The sequence below is a fragment of the Elaeis guineensis genome, chromosome 9 (genome assembly GCF_000442705.2).
Source record: "Elaeis guineensis isolate ETL-2024a chromosome 9, EG11, whole genome shotgun sequence".
In the NCBI taxonomy this organism is placed as follows: Eukaryota; Viridiplantae; Streptophyta; class Magnoliopsida; order Arecales; family Arecaceae; genus Elaeis; species Elaeis guineensis.
This window is the reverse complement of record NC_026001.2, coordinates 5,091,849-5,097,346: the sequence shown is the minus strand read 5'-3', so window position 1 is coordinate 5,097,346 and position 5,498 is coordinate 5,091,849. Positions and strand designations below refer to the sequence as shown.

At 39.6% G+C, this 5,498-nt stretch overlaps 1 pseudogene; it reads right to left on the bottom strand.

Moving 5' to 3' along the window:
* Positions 1-243: 243 nt before the first annotated feature.
* Positions 244-2,857, bottom strand: LOC140851601 (probable mediator of RNA polymerase II transcription subunit 26c; annotated as a pseudogene).
* Between the last annotated feature and the right edge of the window lie 2,641 nt (positions 2,858-5,498).

The window sequence follows — 5,498 nt, the reverse complement described above, 5'->3', positions numbered from 1 at the left end:
GGTTGTCATGTTGACAATCCACGCCAACAAATACAGTTAGCCAGTTCCCAATTCCCATCCCCTTCTTCCCGCGGATTAAAGGCCACTGGTTTTCACTTTTCTAGCCAGCAAGAAAGCCACTAATTCTCAGGCTCCACCAGTCATCAGGAGATTCCCCTTCCTGTGACTACGGAAAAAAAAAAAAGAAAAAAAAAGACACGTGGACACGTTGCATCCACACCAGCCAATCAAAAAATCCGTTAATTTTCTGATAAATACTCCTTTTATTTTCGTCTCATCTCTCTCCAAAATCTTCAGTTAGTTTAAATGATTGGAAAAATGAGAACTCATAATCCGCCAATCCAAAAAAAATCCATCATCGGCAAAGCATCATAACAAAGGTATTACAGGCACCGGCCGGTCACCGGACTTCACCAGTGCTTCGCCTGGAAGCCGCTGCCTTTGTTCCGCACGAAGGAATTTTTTGGTTTCGGGATCTCATGGATATCCATCACCTGAATGGTCCTCTGCTTTTTAGCTTTTCCCCGAATTAAAAAAAAAAAAAACAAAATATTAGTACGCAATTAAACACAATAAAATCCAGCAGTTATATATGTTAATGAAGACAAAAAATAATTAAATACCATTTTGGGCTTCTTGGTAGTTTTCATGAAGTCGTCTTCTCGCGGAAGCGAGTCTCTCGGGATCGAGCAGGCTGTGCTTTTGCTCGTTGGCGTTCTGCAAATTAAAAACATAATAATAATTGGAGGAATTAAAATAATTTTCGTTGAGGGTAGGTGGAAAAGAATTGATTTCTTTACAGCTGGAGGAGAGAGTGCAGAAGGCGGAGAGGAGTGGTTTGGCTTAGCTGGAACTTCCTTCCGCGGGACGGCCTTTGGTTTCGGCTCCATTGATTCCCCGCCATTTCTCTCAGAGCTCACGTAACCTTCTGCTTCAACCCAACGCTTAGTTTTCATATACCATCTTTTGATTAAAAAATAACAATGCAAAACCAAAAAAAAAACACCATCACTTACTGGGAGGATTTGGTGAGTACCCGAATTCTGAAGCCTGATATTAAAATTAAAAAAAAAAAAGAAAAGATAGCAATAAAATAGAAAGTAATTTAGATTTAGAAATTTTGTAGAGAATTGAGTACCATATGGTGCCCATTTTGGTGGTTGTTTTTCACAGGGATTTGCTGTGGCGAGTCTCCGTCAGCTGAAATCCATTTGCATAGGAAATTAGATAAAGTTGATGATAAAAGTTCATTTTTTCCTGTACATCTTTTTGTCCTTCTTTTTAGGATTGAGTTTGGTGACCTACTGATATTCGCAGGAGATGCAGTGTCGCCGGCGGAACTCGATTTCACCCACTCGTCCACGATATGCTTCCACCTCCTGGGACAAATTGGAGAGGAGGATCAGATGCTTTTCTTCTAAACTTTCGAGGAACCAAAAAAAAAAAAAAAAAAGAGAAAATTATCGTCGTCATCATCACCTCACGAGTAGCTTAACCAATTGCCGTACTTCTGGCGATGGATGCTTCCGAAAGCCGTTCACATGCCTTCCTATATCCGTTTCCTAAATCCAGAAAAGAAAAATAAAAACTAAATTTTAATAAAACTATCAGACATAAGACGAGAATTTTTTGAAAAGAAAAATTAGAATTTAAGTTTACCTTAAGATTTTGGAATGTAATCTCCATGTCTGCAAGATTTTGCAACAGGCTACCAAAGAATCCTCCGTCTGTGCCAACCAAAACAAAAATTTGTTTCCAAGAATAACCTTCTTTATCATTCAAGAAAATAAAAAGGAAAAAAGAATGCAGAGAAGCAAGTATGGAGATTGACCTGATCGGGGTCTTCCAGAAATTCTTTAATGGCCAAAATTTTGGTCTTGTCGTCGATCGGATGGTCATCGTCTTCTCCTTCTCTCTCTTCTCCTTTCTCCTCTCCATCCATCCACAGCGGCGATGCCGTCGCCGCCCGCTTCCCGGCCGCGGGGCTACTACTCCCCTTCCCCTCTACTCCCCCTGTCGACAGGCCGACGGCCGCCTCCCGCTCCGTCGCGGCACCGGAAGCGCAGTTCCGGCACCGATCCGCCGCCCGCGGCCACGCCGAGTAAAGCCGCTCCACGATCCCGTCTCGCCGCTCCCGGAGCTCCTTGCCATAGTCCGTCGCGGCGACGTCGAGCGCGGTCTCGATCAGCGTCCACAGATCTACGCCCAGGCTCCTCATCATTCTTCTCAAATCTTCCGCATCCATCGCCCTCGCCCCTCCTCCCTTCCTCGCCGGACCTGAAATCCCTAACACGCTTTCATTACTTCCATCCTATCTATCATTCCAAATCCAACAAATCCATCGATTGGGCATCATCGTCCCATTCGATCTGGACTCGACCGAAACGAACAAAATACCGGATCTTTCAACGCAAAATTGAACAAAAACTGACAAAATCCTTTAATAAACACCCGAATTCCAGATCGAAAAGGCCACTTTTTCAGATTTTTTTCCTTACTTCTTCCTGGGGAAGGGAGAGGGAAGATGGATATGAGGAGGAAGTAGCAACAGTGAGGAGAATATAGAATTATATAAGACTGTACAAAACTTTCTCTATGTTTTTTGGTGGGGGTTTTATTACTATTTTGGTGGTTTTTCCTAAAAGACGGGGTGCGGCTGACCTCTCTTTTCTTTTGGGGTTCTCTCCGCCCCAAGAGAAGACAGAAGGGGCCTTGGTTCGTTCTCTTCCCCTTCCACGAAACGAAGCAGACAGCGAGACGGAGAGAAGGGGTAAGAGGAGGGAATCGAGGAGGGGAAGAAAGGGAAATTTAGCGCACACTCCCCGCCCTGTCGCCTCGCGATTAATTTTTTTTTTCCTCTCCTACGTTCGTTCGAGAAGCATATTCCGATGATTTTTTCCTTTTTTTTTTTTTTTTTTTCGGGTTTGCTTTTAATTATGTGGCCCCGTTTTGGGCCTCCGTTGCGGTCCAGCATTTGCGGCGTTGGCATCCCGATCCGTGGGCCGCGGAGACTGACGGCCTCGATTCTGTGGCTTTTGAAGGTTACCATGGTCTCTGGATCCTGGACTCTGGATCAGGACGAGGAAGGTGATGCGAAGCCGAGCGGTCGGCTCTTGTTTGTACGGCTACTGATGTCAGATAAATCCTTGAGTTGCTATCTGTTGTCAGGGTCGGACTTTTACTTGTGTTTATGCTTCAAATATAAGCAGTATTAGTTTATTGAATTATACTCTTATCAGTTATAACTAGGGGGCTCACGGTCAGTTGCATAACAACCCATTCAGCTCTTATTGCAAAGATGGTATGATCTCCTACCTAGCATGTAGGGGACAAAAAAAAAAAAAAGGAAAAAAGATGAATGGGTTCGAAGTACTATCAATTATAACGGTTGGAACAGGAGAATCTAGCATATATTCCACACGATACACAGCTATAATTTTTTAATCTATTTTTGAATTATTCTTAAAATATAATACGATAGTGTCATAAATCTTATGTAACGTATTATGTAGGTTTGTCAAAGATATTATGGTGCCATTGCGATATTGTAAGAACTGTTACTTCGAGCCATAGAGTAATTACGTATGCGTGCGCTAGAGTACAAATTGTACTAAATTTTGAGACCATAAATGTATCGACCAGCTTGAGTTTGAGTTGACATTAATTATGAAGGTATAATAATTTTATATGATATTAAATATATTCTTATAACAAATTAAAACATATGTATTTTATTGTTTTATTATATATAAATATTATATCATATTAAATAAATTACGAAATTTAGATATATTTAATTCAATTGTTAGATAAATTCAACCTGGACCAGTCAGAAGGTACTTTTCTTACTGCATCAAGGCATCGGGTTCGTTATCATTCTTCAAGCTCCCCATGCTCTTCCTCTTTGGTTCGATGGGTACCCCAACCCCCCTTGGCATGATAGAGGTAAGTTTTTTTGATGGCTTTGTAAAGAATATGAAAGCTAATGCCCATTTTGTTATTAGAAATTGGGTAAGTAGGCTATTTATTGCTAATGCTATGCAATGATGCACTATATTGCTTCTGAAACTGAACTAGGGAGGCTTGGGAAGGAATACATGGTGCAATCCATCAACTACATGCGACTGCTGTTAGGGTTGAAAGGGATTCCATGAAAGTGACACAGCTGTTCAAAGCTCTATACTATTCACCAATAATTATAACTGCCCTCTTCTTAATGTCATTGTTGCTATATGTGCTGGCTTTCATCCATTTCATGTTTATCACATTTTTATGGAAGCTAACCAACCAGCTGATGGACAGGCTGGTGGAGATTTGTTCAAACTTGTGTTGGGTGATGCCATAATTGCCGTTCCTCTAGAATTATGCTGGCTCCTTTCTTATTTCAATAGCGAAATTCTTTGTGCACTACAGGCAGCGTAGAATAATCAATATGGAGTGCACTGTCTCGTTCGATTGGTCCACGTAGTTATTATTTTCTAATACGCATTTAATGTCTACAGATCGATTTTTTTATTTAAAAATTTTGTATGATAAAAATGTCTCTGTTCTTTGAAAAAATTATGACATTCTATTTCCATATTATGACATCCTGCATCCATAATATACAAAGGATGTCATAATTTTTTCTAAAGAGTTATGACATTCTATTTCCATATTATGACATCCTGCATCCATAATATACAAAGGATGTCATAATTTTTTCTAAAGAGCGGGAGTATTTTTGTCATTCAAATTTTTTAAATAAAAAAATCGATCTACAAATATTAAATACGTGTTGAAATATGGTTGGACAAAAATACTCCTTTCATATTATGATATCTCGATTATATTATAACATCTTGGGCTATATTACGTCACAGAATGTTATAATTTTTTTTAAAAAATAGAGATATTTTCATTATATAAAATTTTTAAACAAAAAAATTGATCTGCAGATATTAAATATGTGTTGAAAAATAATAACTATGTAAATCAATCAGACGAGATGGTGCACTCTACGTTGGATTTTTTACACTATCCGTGATGCATAAAGAATTTTGCATTTCAATAAAAGTTGAGGGCCTCCCAGCTGCCACACACCCTCACACCCTACACCCACACACACAAGGTGCCAGGTACCGTATTTATAAGTCATCCTACGGTTTTGAGTTTACATTTGGAAGAAAATTCGTAAATTAGCATACAGTACATATTATTGGCTGATGTCACTAAATCATGCATGCCTAAGTGATCGTCTGTGAAAACTTAAGGGTGGATTTGAATTTGTGCCTTCATAATATATAATGGATGGATCAATATGCTTATTGTTGTGTATATGGTATTGGGTGATTGTTAACATTTCTTATTGCTTTGTAAGGTTGCCGCATGTTTGGCATCCTTGGAACCTGCATGATTCATCCACTCCCCTTTTCCCCTTCTTTTCTTGTATATATTGTAACAAGATATACATTTTGCTAATGGGTAACGGTAGAAGTTTGTTGCAACACTTTATCTTG